At 32.3% G+C, this 19,781-nt stretch overlaps 1 long non-coding RNA gene across 2 annotated transcripts; it reads left to right on the forward strand.

Annotated features, from left to right (window-relative positions):
- The first annotated feature begins 3,533 nt into the window (after positions 1-3,533).
- Positions 3,534-5,795, forward strand: LOC143552640 (uncharacterized). 2 transcript variants are annotated; one of them, XR_013138687.1, is made up of 5 exons: positions 3,534-3,767; positions 4,599-4,689; positions 4,761-4,801; positions 4,923-5,030; positions 5,516-5,795. It is a non-coding gene; the product is annotated as an uncharacterized LOC143552640 (long non-coding RNA). The 2 variants fall into 2 exon arrangements; XR_013138686.1 differs by lacking the exon at positions 3,534-3,767 and having other exon boundaries at positions 4,104-4,689.
- The last annotated feature ends 13,986 nt before the right edge of the window (positions 5,796-19,781 follow it).

The raw sequence follows: 19,781 nt of genomic DNA on the forward strand, positions 1-19,781 counted from the left end.
CTTTCTTTTCCTCTAATTTCCTTCCAACTCAAGAACACACATAATTAAAAAAAATTTAATTCCATTCCCTTTCCTTTCTTATCCTTCCCTCTCATTTCCTTTTCTTTCCTTGGTTAAAAAACACAAGAAAGTGATGGAGGGAGAAAACGCCCTCCACCACTTTCTTCATTAGCTATAACTTTTTTTTGACCCAAGTCAACCTCACATCAGTGCTTTCCATAAAACGCCCAATCCATTTTTCCTAAAAACGCCCTAATAGTTCCCGGGGAGGGGGTTGGGTGCTCGGCGCTATGAGCCTTTTTTCCCTCTAAAGCGCCCCACTACGGGGTCTCTTAGAGGTTGAACATTTAAACCCATACTAGAATGGTTATATGGATTTAAAGTAGAGTATTAAACAAATACATTTAATTTATGGGTTTTTCCTTCTTATTTTCTATTCTATGTTTATACGTATTTAATAACGGTAAGTAATCTTTTAATATACTAATAACTTTATTACTAACTATTAAGATCTCACCACGGTGATTAAAATAAATTTAAAACTATATTCTTTAATATATACGAGTAGTTAGTTGTGTATCATAACTCATAAGTCAAAAAAGTAATTTGAATTTTAAACTATATTCTTTAATATATACGAGTAGTTAGTTGTGTATCATAAGTCAAAAAAGTAATTTGAATTTTAAACTATGTACACGTGTGATTAAAAAGTATCGTACGTTCATGCACAATTCTAATATTTTATTCACCGACATGCCTAACCATAATACGTTAAGGTCAAACTCTAGACACGATATTTTGCTTTTAAAAGTAAGTAATTGTTAAGTACAACAAGTACAGTAGTCTTCACAAAAAACTCCGAATAATTCTATCTTCCAGAATTTAAATACCACTAATATCAAATAGTCCATAAGATAATATTGATGATACAAAATTGATATAAAATAAACTTTAAACATAAGATAATATTGATGATACAAAATTGATATAAAATAAACGTTATTTTATCTAATATGTGCCGTCACTAAGAAACGCTATAAAACAACTGATTTTTACTGGCGGATAAATTTGTTGGTGATATGTCAAATAGTCCATTAGAAAACAGGTTGTAAATGTTACGGTATGTAACGTTGGTGATGCTAATTAAATTTCTGCGGACGTTATTTTAAGTGTTGCTAAAGGTATCGTCCATTTTCGACGTATAATTTTTAGTTGTCACAAAGTCAGTAACTTTGTCATTGTGTCAAATGCATAACTAAAAAAAAACACTAAAAAAAATATTCTAACAATGGAAAAAGATTTAAATTGTAAGGGTGTGTGGTGTTGTTCGGTGCGGAAATCGAAAACCAAAACTTTGGTTTTTTGATTTTTGAAACCGTTCGGTTTCGGCTTATCGGTTTTCGTTTCCGTTTTAGTTCGTTTTTGGTTCTTTCGTTTTTTACCATTTGAGCTTGAAACTATTATGCTGAAAATAATGAATTTAGGTATAAATAATTTTGTTAATTAACTAAGAGACTATAATACATTTGGCCAAAAGTATTTGAGTTGCATATTTATTAAATTCTCTATGAATTACTTAAAATAAAAAATAATTAAATAAAAATCTAAAAATTCGGTTCGGTTCGATTTTTTCAGTTTTATTACATCTAATACCAAAACCGAACTGTTAGTTCGGTTTTTACAAAAGCATAAAACCAAACCGTCGGTTTTTATTTCGGTTCGTTTTATCTGGTTTCAGATCAGTTTTCTTGTTTTGTTACACACCCCTATTGAGAAGGTCTAGTAGCAATGTATCATATGAGGTGATGAATTATAGTACTATCAATAAGGAACCAAAATAATAGTGAAAATAAAAATAATGTGAAATTTGATAGTATTAAGGTATTATAACGAACTTTGACAAATCGAATACAAACAAATTAATAAAAACAATATAAGTTAAAGCTTCACAGAAATTAGGCTACAATACAAATGCTTTATCTTGTTTTGTTTTCTCTTGTTAAAGAAGACATGATGTCAATATGAAACCAGAAAATATTGACATTAAGGAATCGATTTCAAGAAAAATTTATAATGTGAAAAGGAGACAAACAAGGCTAGCTTGAAAATCAAATTTCTACTTGAGGATAATATTTTCAAATTTAAAGACTAAATATAGTAATAATATCGTTGCCCATTTAATGCACTAGAATTATGAAGCATGGATTATATTTAATATGAGATTTTTGAAGAATTAGTATCATTTTAGTTTGAAACTGCGGTTTTCGTCTATGTGGTTTTCCAAATCAGCCCTTTTAGTCCAGCAGTTTTAAATTTACGATTTCCGTCTCTGAGGTTTCATTTCACTTGCAATTAAACTCGAATTCATTAATCCCGTTAAGTCAGTTGTTAAACCTATCAGCTTGCTCCTCACGTAGGGGCAATTTTGTCCTTTCTCCCCAAATAAACCCCAGTTCTAATTCGCAAGCCCCCACACGTGAGGGGCTGGTGTGTATCTGGGAAAAAAAAGGACAAGATTGTCCCTCACGTGAAGTGCACACTGATGGGTTTAATGACTAGACTTAATAGGATTAGCGAATTCGGGTTTAATTGAAAGTGAAATGAAACCACAGAGATGAAAATCGCAATTTGAAACTAGTTGACTAAAACCGAAGATTTAAACAAACCAAATGAACGAAAACCATAGTTCACTCTTTTAGTTTTAAAGTATTGATTCATTGTTATTGTTATTAAGTTTGGATGTACACTTACAATTACATAATGTTTTGTCTAACATTCCATTTTAATTTATAGTTTTGGGTTTTATGAACATGTAGTGATATCTCTCTCTTTTTTTCTTGTTTCTCCTCTAAGTCCACTTAGATATTATAAAATTATAAATTTATCCCTTGTAAGATTGAGGAAAGTTAATTTCACTTTGAAACAAATTGGGCCTGTAAGATTGAGGAAAGTTTTTTCTTTTCTTGCTCGTCTAGCTTCCGGCTGGTCGATGCTTAATAAAACTTCGTCGTTCAAAAAAATTTTCCATCTCACCGACTGCCTCCTTTCAATCATACCTTATTTCAAAATATCATTTTATAATATTTTGATTTTCAATACTAATATTTAATCTATTTAACCCATATAAATATATAATACACATGTCCTTTAACTTGGTAACATGTCTTTTATATTTAGTGTTGAAAATAAAAACACCACCCGATCTTTACTTGTTATATGTATACATGAAATTTTTGCTTGGTGTCTAACTTTTTACTTACTACTTAATTCATATGTTGTTAACTAGCTCTAATTTTGCAACAAAATAGTGACAATATGTTTTTTCGTCTACCGCTAAATCGAGAGTCGCAGAATCAGTTTTCGTCGGAGTAATCGATCGGTCCGTCAGAATGAACGCTCTCCGTCTTCTATAAAACCCTAGGTTTCATCATCTTCAGTTCTGGAATCATGAGTCCAAATTACATCACCATTCGCCGGAGTAATCTGTGCGTATGGTATTAGGTTGCTGATTGCTCTTTGATTATATCTAAGATAGGTATATGTGATGCACTCCACCTGTTTAATAAAATGCCTATGAAAATTTCCATTGGTGAAATAGTTTTATGATGATGATGATTGATGAATATCAAATTATGTGTTGACAGTTTCATAGCTATAGTAGCGCTCGCCGTTTACTCGGAAAATGCTCGTTCAATTTCAGCTTTTTTTGGAAATGAGCTGTTCGGTTTGAAAGAAAGCCAAGCACAAGCAAAGCCTCTTTCAGTTCGGTGCGGTTCGTTTTCTCTAATTATTTTTTATTTGATAGATATATATACGTATAATGTATATATGTACATATGTATACTACTTTTTGTAGGCTGTTAATTTTTTTCTCTTGAAAGTTCAATTTAACCTCTAACCGCTCACTATGCATAAGTTTTCTTGTTAAATTTGCGTTTTAGAAATTTTAGAGTTGGAGTTCTAGAATTTTGGAGTTCAAAGTCTTAATTAATGGTATTTTTAAGTTTTAGAAATTTAAACATTAAAACTTTGTATGAAACAAAGCCAAACCATGCTGCTTGATTCCAAACCTATCCAAGTTCAAGCATAAAGATGTCGCTCGTTTCGGCTCGTTTTCAAACTAAACCAAGTTTGATCAAAGCCTCCTTCGGTTTGGCTCAGTTCGTGAACAGTCTTAAGCTATAGCAACATTACTAATATCCAAAGGCATAACCTTTGTATATGCTTTAAAGTTGAATAATTATAGGCATACTTTATGTGGCATTTGTGCCTTATGAGGCTAGTTAATGTGAAAAACCATTATTTAAAAGTATTAGGAAAGAGTTATAGTTCTATGTGTACTTGGGTGACTTTTAGGAATGTGTATACATGATTGAGTTTCAAGGCGAAGTATATACGTGTCTCGTTTCAAGGAGATATACGTAAATTGAGCTTATCAAACGGATAGGTTGTATCTTTGTAATGAGTGAAAATGATATTTAGTGTAATATGTTATAAATTGCATACTCACTGTTACATTTTTATTTTTTTTATATATAAGGTATCACATAATTTTTTAGTCTTACCTTATGTTGATATATGCTATTCAACTACTATAGGTGTCTGGTGAGGAGGCTGAAGGGTTTGAAATTCTCACCAGGATAATGAAGCTTATGTAGACGAAAGAAACTGACCATATAATAACATACGGTACATTAAACATTCTCATACTATGATTTTAAACTTCTACTAACTTACAAAACTAATAAATGTTGTCATAGCATCTGGCAAAATACCTGATGATCCTAAGTCAAAAGATGAGGTAATATAAATCACAATCATAATGATCACCATATGTTTATTTAGCATCTTTTTTCCTTCACTTAATTTGCCTTTCAACATTGGGTTAGACATGCATACCTTTGATTTTTTATGTTTGGCAGATTCAAAAAGAAGTATTTACTACTGACACATACAAACTGAGGCAATAGTTTAGATTGTTGCCAGCAAAATTTGCTTACAAAAAGGAATCTGAACCTGCTGAACTGCAGGTATTCTATCATGTTTTCTTAATAAATATTTTGTAAGGTGATTTGCACAACAATCTTTTGTCTTTTCTTGTTGAGGACAAAATGACAAATGTATTAAAAAAGTGTTTTTGGTGTGCAAATGATCTTGCTATTGAGAACTAGAGAGGATTATGGTCAGATGCATATGGTTTTGTGCTACTTTCTTGTAGGATCTTAAGAGAAAAATAGACAAAAGATTAATGAACAACCGCCCATTATTATTTTTGCGTTATAAATTCAGAACTTCTTGAAAAGATTAATAGATATCACAAACAATGTGCTGTTGTGGAGGCTGCCAACTCAGAACTTCTTCAAAAGATTCATGAATATCGCATCAAATCTATAATTGTGGGTCCTTGTGACATAGATTCTCGCGTACGTTTATGTTAATGGGTTGATTTTTGTTTTATATATAAGATTCGTGTCATTTAGCTAACATGATTGATAGATGACTATTTGATTTTTAGGTCCAAGATTAACCCAATTGGAAAATGAACGGGTGTCCCGACTAGTTGGAAAATCGATTGCTACAATTGGAGCGTGCATGTGTCGATCGTGAAGAAAGGGAGCAACGTGAGCGGCTCGTGCGTGAAGAAATGGAGCATTGAATGCAAAAACAGTTATAAGGCATTATGAAAACTAGATAGTCCCGGTACTTAATTGTAGTTTAGTTATCGTATTTGTGTTTAATACATATTAAAACTTGAGTTAGTGTGTTTGGTTTGTAAAACAGGTTTATATTAGATTTTTTTCTACATATTTAATATTTTTTTTTAAGTTTTCTAATTTCACAGTTTTTTTTTTAGTTTTTGTACATATTGTTAATTTTTTTTTCATATATTTTGTACATATTTAATATATTTCAGATTTTTAAAATATTTTTTGAATTATTTTTGTTATAAATTGTTTTTTGTTGGAATTTCGTTGTAATCGTAACATGTAATTTGTTGGAAGTTTGTTGAAAATATATAAACATTGGTTGCAAATTTGTTGGAATGTTGTTGTAAATCAGAAAATAGTTTTTGTAGGAAAGTTGTAGGAAGTTTGCAATGATATACTTTTGTAGCAATTTTGTAAGAAAAATTGTTGGAAAATGGTTGAAAACAATTTTAAAGCATGTGTTTTTCCAACACAACTTTTTTGTTAGAAAATTGTTTGAAAGTTGGTTCTTCAACAAATTTCTTACGAAATCAGTTGTAGAAAAATGTCTATTTTTCTAGTAGCGTGACTATAGCTAGATGTAAGCATCTTAAATAACTATTCTCATGGTCTAGATTATTAAAAAGCGATAATGTTTAATATGAATTTTAACATACTTGAGTGTTGAATCCAAGTTCACTTAATTTATAAATTAAAGGAAAATTGGATTTTAATAATCCCAACTTAATGCAGTTGGCTGATAATAATCCCAACTTTAAAAGTAGCTGTCACTGGTCCCAACTTTCACACTATTTATTTTCATTGGACCTCCGTTAAAAAAAAACTTAACGACGTTATGTTTTTTTTCCAAATTTCAAATTGATATTTTAGGGTTTTTGATCGGAATGAGAATACGAGTCGATTGATGTAAAACTTACTTCCAAACGGTGGTCCAACTTTTAAAGAAGCCCAAACTATGAGGCATCATGTTTTAAATATGTGTTTATAATAAGAGTCATTTCATTGTATTATTTATAAATTTTCAGGACATATAAGAAGTTACATCACATAGATGGATTAAAAAACTTTAGATTGATTCGGCTTTTACAACTTTATGGGTAGGTAATCAGGCTATCATAACGTCCTCAGGCTTTTACAACTTTATGGGTAAGTAATCAGGCTACAACAACGTCCTCATGGTCATAGTCGATAAATGACCATGAGGGATCATGATGCCACTTGTCACGAGAATATCAAAGCAACTGTGAGTAATCCATGGATGTATAAAGACAGTTGATAACTATGTAGACCTTGGCCTCTATAAATATAAAAAGACTAGAATGTAAACCCTATTGTATATGTGATGGAATCCCACTAATCAATCACACATGTAATGAGTGCAAGAGAACCCATGCAATCATTAGTACCATAAGTCCATAACATACCAAGTATCTAATCACTTCTCATGAATCAATTATTGTTTATTTCACCTAAATTTTGTGTTTCTAATTATTTTCTCTTATTAGTGAAGTATCTCATGCCAAGCACAAAACTGTAGAATATAAACATTTATTAATTATATATTTAGGGTATGACTACATTAAACCTAATAATTAGTCTAAAGTAACATTTTAAAGGTCTCACGTTTATCACTTGAAATATAAAAGTTTCAATGTTTATAAAAAAATAAGAAAAAAAAGATGTCATGCTCGGGGTAACTGATATTAGATTTTCTAAATTATGTAAAGCCCGTATTAAGAAAAAATTAGATAGAAGCGAATGATTTTTGGGTTGAGAAGAAGAAGAAGAAGAAGAAGAAGAAGAAGAAGAAGAAGAGTTTGGTTGTATGTTTACTGATTCAGTTAACCAAATTAACTAAACCGCAAAACCAACCCACATCAAATAATTGATAATAAACCTGATTTAACATAAACTAATCGGTGATAGTTTTTTGATAACTGGCGTATTCAATTATGATTCGCTTATAGACATTAACCGAACCGAACATCCTATACTAACATTTGTTTTATTGTTTTATATAAGGCTAACTAGTTACACAACACTCAAAGACCATTTTGACTATTGAACATTAGATCATCAAATGAACTAATCGAGTTAACTATCAGATTATAAATAGTATTTTGTTTTAATATTTCATTTGTAAAACTGACTACTTAAATAGTTTTTTCATTTATGATATATTTCTTATCATAAGACATAAGACAACCTCAAAACAATTAGCATAACTATTAACATTCACTATAACAAAATTAATATTAATAATAATAACGTATATTGGTTTTTATTTAACATAACTATCGTCTTTTGGTCGTTGTCGGTCCCAACTAATGAATTGGCTTATGATGGTCCCAACTTTTAACGTATTTGTTACCAACGGTCCACGACTAAAAGAATCCTAACGACATTAGTTGCAGGTCGTTGGAAAAACGTTTTCAACCGAAAAAGTCACATTTTTTTCCGGAAAACACCACATGACCACTACCACCACCACTAATTGACTCACCACTGATGTGCTAAAAGTAGTTATAAAATAAATAACTAAAATTACACTAATCTAGACACTAAGTAATAAATTCTAGACTCGTAAACTTAACTAAAATTACTAACCGGCAAGTGTACCGGTCGAATCTAGTATAGTTTAGTAAGTCTGGATATCGAACCCACAGACTCTTTAAATTATGAAACTAGCAAACAAGACTCAACTACAAGACACGACTATTTATTAATAATATTTGAGGGGGAATTTAATACTAATAATTAATTAAAACTAATAATTAACTAAAAATTACTTAACTATTAAACTAATTAAAACCCTAAACCTAATTAATATAATAATAATAAAACATAATCATTACCTTAAACTTAATTAATTAATTAATAATAAAACTTAGACCTAATTAATTTAACTAATAAACAATTAAACACTTAGATTAATTCAGATGACAAAGATAACTACCTAGGCTAGAATCCCCAAAGTTACGGTTATTAATTAAATGGAAAACTCACGTTATGGAACTGGGATCATAAAATAGACTCTTGACAGAAAACCCGAACAGGACCCTTGAACTTCAAGAAGACGCCTATGGATTTCTAACAAGTTTTAAGACTCACCAGTTTTATATTAAACTTCCATACGATTATTTAATCGCTTATGTCTAAGTATCTTTTATGACGAAAACCTACCTTACAGCGCGGAATTCAAAAGATGGCAAAGCAAACCCAATTAATTTAATAAACTAAGCTGACAATCAAATCTAGACGGACTCCTTACGAAGAACTAAATCTAGCAATCCTGACCAACAAAGATCTATCAACAACCTATCACCTTACAGCTTTCTAGGCTGGCAGTTCACTTTTATCTGTTTAATTGATTTTATTGTTTCTATGATTTTAATGTATATTAATCACAAACTAGTCAAGAACACACAGTAAATGACCTAACAAAACTCTATCCTATGAAACAATCAACAAGGGTAATGTGAAACAATAAATTCAAGTAAACAAAACCAAGCAATCAAACGCATCAATTAAATCAAACTTAACCGTTTACTTAGAACATAAAATCCATAACGAAACGAAATCCAAATAAAATCAAACCGAACTAAGGTTCATCACGACCTAGGCAGTCTATGGAATTTAGTTAAAGTTAAAGGGTAAAAATTTTGTATAAATTTTTAAAATTTTCATATGATAGTTAAAGTTAAAGGGTAAAAATTATAAATATATTAAGAAATATTGAATAACACGTGATATTTAGTGTGTTAATAACCCTTTTACCCTTGATATAGGTTGTACAACATGCATTAAAACTTGTAATTTACTTAAAGAATCCGTCTTATTTACCCTTGTTTGCTACATTATATATAGTAAAGATAAGGAACATGACTTTTAATAATAATATAAAACACCAAACTCTTTGTCTAGTTGTATGGTCAATTAAAACCAACGAATAACAATGATAAAATTATAAATGTTTTTAAATATTTACTCGTTGATCTCAACTTTAGTTAAAATATTCAATTTAGCTCATTGTCTCTTAAAACCTTAAAACTCACATATGAACCAATTAATAATATTATTCAATAAAAACCTTGCTCAAAACTATTTATAAGTGGAGGAAATATTTATATAATAACATATATATTTTAGACCATATCAAATATCCCCATACTTACTCTTTTTTCATCCCTTAAAAAGTCTAATGCAATGGAATCAGAATCGGAAAATATAGTCTTAAAAACATATATGTTAATTTAAAGTTTAGAAAAACGCAAAAACCGCGATCACCGATATTGTTGTCCACTTAAACCCATGCCTTAGTCTTTGCCGGGACATAGTAGATCCGACAATTTTTTTACTCAGTGGTTTACACAATTAAGACCCGCTTATTTTCAGCTTTTACCGGACCAGACCACCCCAACTTGACTTAAACCTCAAAATTAGCAAATTTAAAACTTTTGTTACTCTATTTTTTTTTTCTTGAATAGTTAAGACGATCAAGGGTATTGTCTATCAACCTAAGCTTAAGCATCAAAGTCTACCAAGCAGCCATTAGATATGATTAAGGTTCAATTAATTAATAGCTAGTGTTCCCCACAACATGACATACCCCCGTTATCAAGCAATACACCGAACCATTACCATAGGCGAGTATGCAAAATTTCATCTGTAGGGCTTACATGTGGCGTGTCCCTTGTGGTTCGTTTCTTAATGGTAATGAGACGCGAGCAAGGGGATCCCACGTGGCTAACAGCGTGGCTGATCAAGTATGTAATGCATTTGTACTTTTGTACTTTTTGTGATCATGTTTAAAGACTTATGTGGCAGAAAACTGCGGGTTTGCTCTTTCTTTTTTTTTAGCTTTTATTTTATATATTGACAACCCTATTTGGAATTGTGAATACCCAGATGAAAAGTCGGCATACAGACCCATGGTCTCCGGACCCGAGGCATCCCATCAATACAAGATTTAAGGTTATAAAACCATACGCCAATGATGTGTAAAACACTAAAACTAGCAGTTTAAGATTTATATCACAGGCTACACGGCATACTCTAACGTTAAACCTACCTAAGCATCATATAATAAATTTCGATATAATTTTAAAAACTATTCAAACCTAAAATTCATTGGCAGGGATCACAGCTCATTAAAGTTCAAATTAGAATGTAACTTATACGCTATAAGACATTTATTTCATTCTTAAATTGACAAAGTTTATATTTGTAAATAATATTATGGCAATTTATGTGTATATAATTACTCTACTTGATTCTCACGTTTAGCACGTTAATTATATTTGTACGTTAACTTTCCCCATTTTTTAATGGTATTCTTATTAACGTCTTTTAATATAAATTGCAGCTTAAGGATATAGCAGAAAGATTGCCACCTGGATCCTATGATCTCGACAGCATCAAGATACCAAACGGTCTCGACTCCATTTCCATTATTCAAAATCCCGATACAAACCGAGACAATCTTTCAAAACCAAACCTTCGATCTCTCCACTCGACACGTCATCAACGCTGGGCCCCACTGAAACATTCGCTGGATTCACTGAACCCAACGAATCAACACGCGTTTCAAACGAAAACGATAACTATTCAGATGCTAGATCTCTTAACGGAAGTGCGGGGGTAGATATGGGAAATAAGTATTTGTCGGGTTCACAAGAAGGGGATATTAATGGGTTTAAAACTAGAAGTCCAGCACTGAATAGTGATAATAATAATAATACCTATAATGCCCCTGATCAAGTCGAGGCTGAATGGATTGAACAATATGAGCCCGGTGTTTATATAACACTTGTAGCTTTACGTGATGGAACCCGAGATCTCAAAAGAGTTCGCTTCAGGTATTATTGTTATCATTATTTCAATAATAATCTTAAATATATATAAACGAAACATATAAAAACTCTCTAATTGCTCCCTAAATTTTCTCAAGCCACCAGATTGTTTTATTTGTAAATGGAGGTTTCTCATGCATTTGACCCGAATTCATGGGTATAAGTCTTACCAAACTCAGATATTCCTTAAACGGGTTATAACATCCCATTAAATTAAAAATTAATCTTACCAAATATTTGATATGAAAATCCTATAAAATATGGATATGCTAAAAATTAATATTTGATTTCTTTAAAAAAAATAGATATATTATTTATAATTAAAAAACAAGTTAAAAAAAACAATTTTATAAGCGAGTCATGGGCCTCACCAAACCCAAATAGATTTTAAACCGGGTTATAACATCTCATTTATACGTGAACACATTTCATCATCAAATACTAAGTATATTATTAATATCTGTACGATAAATAAAATTAAATTCCAAAAAATATATAAATATTATAAACGAATAATGTAAAACAACCCCCGTAATACGGGGGATAAAAACTAGTTATTTCAATAATAATAACAATATACTTCTTTACTTTTAATAATAAGAATAATGCTAAAATGGTAAAATTGTGCTTATATTTGCAGTCGAAGGAGATTCGGTGAACACCAAGCTGAAACATGGTGGTCGGAAAACCGTGAAAAAGTTTATTCAATAAAAACCTTAAAACTCACATATGAACCAATTAATAATATTATTCAATAAAAACCTTGCTCAAAACTACTTATAAGTGGAGGAAATATTTATATAATAACGTATATATTTTAGACCATATCAAATATCCACACACTTACTATTTTTTCGTCCCTGAAAAAGTCTAATGCAATGGAATCAGAATCGGAAAATATAGTCTTAATGTCACACCCTCAAAATCCACTAACGGAGTTTTACCGTCAGAGGGTGTGAACTAACAGGATCGGAATCATCAGTTATAATCAAACCATAAAAACGTTTAAATGAAAATAAGTGCGGAAGCGTAAAACCATAGAAACAATGTTACGTCACGCAGGACAATTTAAAACCAATGATAACAGTTAAAAGTAAGTTTGCATAGTTAAAAGTTTTTCAAGCAATGCATGTTCCTAAACCGCGCGCCCGCCTCGGCTACCTGAGAATAACATACTAAAAGTGTCAACACAAGGTTGGTGAGTTCACAAGTTATATAAAAATAAATCGTTTAGCGTTTGCGTTCAGCGTTTTGCATTACAGCGTTACAGCGTTTTGCGTTACAGCGTTTTGCGTTACCAGATAGTGTTATGTCAATTATATATCGATAGGTAGCTAGTCTATACAACAAGTATTACTAAGTGTTCGACACCGAAGCTGACTCGTTTATTAAGTGCCTTGTCACCAGGTCCTCCAGACCATGGTACGTGTTAGCCAAAATTACACCCGCTCGACCTCCAGTCGAGTTTAGCGTTGGGTGGGGTTTGTCAAACCCAGTAGTACTACTCAACAGTGACTCGCTATTCAAAATATTAACCGGTTCGATGTGTAGGACTTCAAATGTTTCGTTTGCCACTTAGCCTTTACAAGTGATATATAATTTATAACAAAATCTTAAATGCGTTGTGGAGTATGTTATCTCCCCCAAGTGAAAAGCGTTTGAAAACAGTTTAAAGAGGGGAAAGTGAAACTCACTGTTTGCGAAGAATTTCCCAAATTAAATCACCAAGATGCGCGTCACAGAAAAACTCTCTCTAGCGTTCTAAAACAACAAAGAGATTTTTCTAAGTGTCGGAATATTATCGAGTCTCTAGACCCGGCACATAATACCTATGCACATAACATGTTTCGTGTTTCGTTTGTGAATCGTGTGTGACTTTAACAAGTGTATTTGTGACACATTACATGTGTAAGCAATCATATACGTGTCATGTATTCATAAAGTACATCACTAGCAATTTTTCCCCATAAGGGCATTTTGGTCAAATCATGACAATTAACTAGCCATCATTCCCCATAAGGGCATTTTGGTCAAATTATGACAATCAATTAGCAGTTATTCCCCGCAAGGGCATTTTAGTCAAAACACGACAATTATCTTGCAATCATTCCCCTCAAGGGCAATTTGGTCAAAACACGATAATAAATTAGCAAGTATCATATTTCATGCATTTTCACAAAACTCAGCAGCTAGTTTCACCGAGACAGAAATTCTACTTAAAAGATTGTACTATTCCACCGATCATATCATCTCAATTAATTTACCAAAAATCATCACAGAAGCATGTATGTCTTAGGTTTCCAGAACATATTTTATTATATTTTTATTCCACATAGTTTTCTCACAATCATCAAATCATTACAGCAAACTCATAACAGTCAAATTCATGCGCAACAGAATGTTATTTTCAATTCCCGTTAAACGAAAAATCCAATAAATGCAAGACCACTTGGGTTAGGTTCCTAACTCAATGAGTCAACTTCCAGAAGTGGAACCAACCCAATTGGTCTCGTAATTCATGAGATATAACATTTACAAAACAACCTAACAGGAGGTCTAACAGCTCAGCTTTGCACAACGTTTTTGTAAAATCATAAAAGTTAACTTCTACTTGTCCAAAAATTACAAGTTTATATTCTTTAGAAACTAGACTCAACCTAGTTTACTGTAGTATTAATAATCTCAACCAATTTTCATGTTTACACTTCGTTACAGTCACTTAAACATCAAATACACATTCTGTCCAGAAACTGTTTGCATCCAAACTCAACATAATAACAATCTATGAACTATCATGCATTCATATAACCCTCTAGACTCCATAAACACCATCCATGCACATCAATTACACATTACACACAAGATTAGGGTTTTTGTTTGAAATCAAATCAAAGACACAACAATCAACATGTTACAATATCAATTCTACTTATCAAATCATTACTCAATCAACAACAATCATATTGATTACATGTATATATGAAATCGGCAGCTTAGGGTTTACAATTAACCCAACAAACATCAAAATCAAGTAATAAGAATGTATAGGATAATCAATTATACCTTCCTAGCACCTAGTTCTTCAATCAAGGGCTTGATTTGGTGGTTGTATGTGTGTGTGAAGGTGACGGCAGCCAAGAGGGATGGAGGGGGTGGCTGATCGGTTTTGGGAGAAAGAAAAATAAGAGTTAGGGTTTATTATAACGTAGTATTTATAGAATACTATGTTACACTTTAGCCCCTCCACTTTTAAGTTTTACTTTTCCTAGCTTAAACTAACTTGTTTACATCTTGAGTTAACGTTTATATCCATGTTATCACACAACACATAAGTCTAACACATAATTATCACATAATTACTGTTTTGACGTTTTTCGTTTATTCATCAATCGTTTGCGTCAACTCGTTTGCGTTTCGGTGCAATTCCCGAAAGACTACACATGTAGTAAGTGTTAAGCGTCATTTAAACCCTAGTTTAAATGTAATGAAGTGTGCGTTATAGATTCAATGATCTTAAGTTTGAATTGACGAAGTTGAGTTAACGGAGTTAACCTGAAATTGACGATTGTCACATCATTCCCATGTTAAAGAATTTTCGTCCCGAAAATTTGAGTCAAGTCGTGATGAGTGTCTGAAAAAGTAAGAAAAATTTTCGGTTTGTCATACTTAAAAACATATAGGTTAATTTAAAGTTTAGAAAAACGCAAAAACCGCGATCACCGATATTGTTGTCCCCTTAAACCCATGCCTTAGTCTTTGCCGGGACAAAGTAGATCCGACAATTTTTTTACTCAGTGGTTTACACAATTAAGACCCGCTTATTTTCAGCTTTTACCAGACCAGACCACCCCAACTTGACTTAAACCTCAAAATTAGCAAATTTAAAACTTTTGTTACTCTATTTTTTTTTCTTGAATAGTTAAGACGATCAAGGGTATTGTCTATCAACCTAAGCTTAAGCATCAAAGTCTACCAAGCAGCCATTAGATATGATTAAGGTTCAATGAATTAATAGCTAGTGTTCCCCACAACATGACATACCCTCGTTATCAAGCAATACACCGAACCATTACCATAGGTGAGTATGCAAAATTTCATATGTAGGGCTTACATGTGACGTGTCCCTTGTGGTCCGTTTCTTAATGGTAATGAGAGGCGAGCAAGGGGATCCCACATGGCTAACAGCGTGGATGATCAAGTCTGTAATGCATTTGTACTTTTGTACTTTTCGTGATCATGTTTAAAGACTTTTGTGGCAGAAAACTGCGGGTTTGCTCTTTCTTTTTTTTTAGCTTTTATTTTAAATATTCACAACCCCAATTGGAATTGTGAATACCCAGATGAAAAGTTGGCATACAGACCCATGGTCTCCGGACCCGAGGCATCCCATCAATACAAGATTTAAGGTTATAAAACCGTACGCCAATGATGTGTAAAACACTAAAACTAGCAGTTTAAGATTTATATCACAGGCTACACGGCATACTCTAACGTTAAACCTACCCAAGCATCATATGATAACATATTCAATTTTTTTTTAAACTTTTCAAACTTTATAATATTTTCCACTTTTTCATACCAAGAATTGAGGCTTGAGTATGGCTGACATTTCATTACTTATTTTATACGGACAAAACGCTTTACCCACAAGAGATTTCCGACCCATTTTATCAAATTGCCCTTTCATTTTCAAGGCTGAGCCTACCGACATATCCCAAGTTAAGTGTGCTTTCTTTTATTTATCTCATATTATTAGTAGTTTGAAAAACCAATTTCCGATAAGCATCATCATCTCCCACTTTAGCGCAAAAAACTAGATTCAAGGGACATTTTTTTACGAACTTTTTTTTTCAATTTTTTTTATTTTTATTTTTATAAAACTCAATTTAAATTACGACTCAAATATCCTATCCCCACACTTAAATTTTGCATTGTCCTCAATGCAAGGATGGATAAGGACGACTTAAAATAAAAATAAAACTAAAATAAAGCCGGACTACAAAAACTCTAAAAGCTAAAAATTAAAAAAAAATATAGAAAATAAAAAGTTAACAAGCTAGATAATGGAAAAGACTTAGCTGGTAATATGAGCATGAAATATGATGCCTAAGTCTTCTTCCATTAATGCCATCCAACTACGAACGTGTTCAGCAAATAGTACCTCCTTCTCTCATCCACGAACGTAAGCAGCAAAAAGTCAACAAACAATATCTAAAAATATATCTTATCAAATTGATAGATATTAAAACATTTAAACTATTTCACCAACCAACAAATATATAAAACATGAATAATTCGGAGCAAATAACGAAAACATGAAGTATACGGCTCCACTGCTCCATCATCCCCACACTTGTTTTTTTCATTAAATTCTTTTCTTGGGGATCGTCTCTAGCTCAATCTTTCTTCAAAACAGCAAAACTTAAAAACACAAAAACAAAGACGAACTACAAAAAACTACGTTAGTGACACGATTAAATATACAAACTTTGCGAAACCTCCCCACACTCGAACTTAATCAGGAGGTTTCTCCTTGATCTGGACCCTATCAAACCCGTTCAGTTCCACCCGGTACTTATCAAACAGTAATATATCAATGATGGAACCGCAAAATATTAAATTAGAATTAAAAATCAGTAACGGGTCAGACCACGTATATTTAAACTTACCTGGAAAAAGCCGGATGCGTTTTAAGTATCGACAAGAACGATTATGTTTGACATTTAATGGCTTTTTCACTCCCGTAGACCATCTTCTAAAGTATACGCAACTTCGGTTTTCGGGTAACCTATCATCCTCGACCTTATCCCGGGGTTTTGATTCCTGATCATCATTCAAAACACAGTCCACGAGTCGACAATGGTGTTCTTCCTCTAACACTACATCCTCACCTACACTATCCTCTACAAGTAGGGCCTCGAAAAACGCAACATCCTCATTAATGTCCAATGTGTCTCTCTCGTCATACTCTGACAATCCATCCAACTCCAGATCAAGGAATTCATCTTCCTCACTCAATTCATTCACAACCTCTTCCTCAACGCCAAACATCAACTCAAGTGAATCTTCCAAATCCACGTCATCCTCTATCTCTTCTTTCTTCACTAACGACCTCTGATAAGCAGCCCACTCTTCTTCATTTATCTCATCATCAGAGTCACTCCAAAAATCAATAATAGCATGTGAAACCGGAGGTGGGACTTCAACATCCATTTTTGTCTCTGTTACTTGAATGATCTCCTCATCTGACTGCTCAACATATTCCAAGGATCTCAACCTCTCCATTTCATCTTCTTCATCCAGTCTCCTAGAAATTTCTTCTACATGACGTTGGAGATCTGTAATAATATCCTGGTAATTTTTGAAGATGGTATCATGCTCAACGAACATCTTTTGGGCATCTGTAGCCATGTATTGGACCAACATCTTTTCTATCCTACCCATAGCAGCTACATCCTCATCAGAAAGGCTTTTAGAAAATTGATCATAACACTGCTTTTGGTTTTGCTGAGGTTGCTGATACGAATTATCAAAATAATACGGAAAAGGTCCCTGTGAAAAATTTTGCACCGGCTGCACAGAAAGGTTAGTACGATTATATGGACATGCACGAGTCATATGACAACCAACGCATCTATAACAAGTAAATCTAGAACCCTTGTATGGACAATCATAGGGTAAATGAGGGTCACCACACGTATCACAATTAAGGTTACTATAGTATGGACATTTAATGGTAAAGTGATGTCCATTATAAATTTCACACATAATTACAAGAACAAGAAAAAGACACGGACAATTAGACACCTACGACCAAAGCAAAATAAATAAATAAACACGTAAAAATAAATTTAACTAAAACCCTAAAAACTCAAAAGCAAAAACACAATAGCACGTATATATCAAGTAAGTCCAATTAAAGCTAACAACGCAATTGCCAAGAGTCCCCGACAACAGCGCAAAAAACTTAATGTGCTAAAAGTAGTTATAAAATAAATAACTAAAATTACACTAATCTAGACACTAAGTAATAAATTCTAGATTCGTAAACTTAACTAAAATTACTAACCGGCAAGTGTACCGGTCGAATCTAGTATAGTTTAGTAAGTCTGGATATCGAACCCACAGACTCTTTAAATTATGAAACTAGCAAACAAGACTCAACTACAAGACACGACTATTTATTAATAATATTTGAGGGGGAATTTAATACTAATAATTAATTCAAACTAATAATTAACTAAAAATTACTTAACTATTAAACTAATTAAAACCCTAAACCTAATTAATATAATAATAATAAAACATAATCATTACCTTAAACTTAATTAATTAATTAATAATAAAACTTAGACCTAATTAATTTAACTAATAAACAATTAAACACTTAGATTAATTCAGATGACAAAGATAACTACCTAGGCTAGAATCCCCAAAGTTACGGTTATTAATTAAATGAAAAACTCACGTTATGGAACTGAGATCATAAAATAGACCATTGACAGAAAACCCGAACAGGACCCTTGAACTTCAAGAAGACGCCTATGGATTTCTAACAAGTTTTAAGACTCACCAGTTTTATATTAAACTTCCATACGGTTATTTAATCGCTTATGTCTAAGTATCTTTTATGACGAAAACCTACCTTACAGCGCGGAATTCAAAAGATAGCAAAGCAAACCCAATTAATTTAATAGACCAAGCTGACAATCAAATCTAGACGGACTCCTTACGAAGAACTAAATCTAGCAATCCTGACCAACAAAGATCTATCAACAACCTATCACCTTACAGCTTTCTAGGCTGGCAGTTCACTTTTATCTGTTTAATTGATTTTATTGTTTCTATGATTTTAATGCATATTAATCACAAACTAGTCAAGAACACACAGTAAATGACCTAACAAAACCCTATCCTATGAAACAATCAACAAGGGTAATGTGAAACAATAAATTCAAGTAAACAAAACCAATCAATCAAACGCATCAATTAAATCAAACTCAACCGTTTACTTAGAACATAAAATCCATAACGAAATGAAATCCAAATAAAATCAAACCGAACTAAGGTTCATCACAACCTAGGCAGTCTATGGAATTTAGCCTAGCATCAAAGATGATAAAACGCGTAATCTTCACTCAAACTAACGGCTTTCTTTCTCTTTATTTTCTTTTTCTTCTTGCTTCCGTGGTTCGTTCAACTCCTGTTCACGGCTGCCTCT

This window comes from Bidens hawaiensis, unplaced genomic scaffold (genome assembly GCF_021521415.1).
Source record: "Bidens hawaiensis isolate Kalapana, Puna unplaced genomic scaffold, B.hawaiensis_p1.1 tig00016968_1, whole genome shotgun sequence".
Taxonomy (NCBI): Eukaryota; Viridiplantae; Streptophyta; class Magnoliopsida; order Asterales; family Asteraceae; genus Bidens; species Bidens hawaiensis.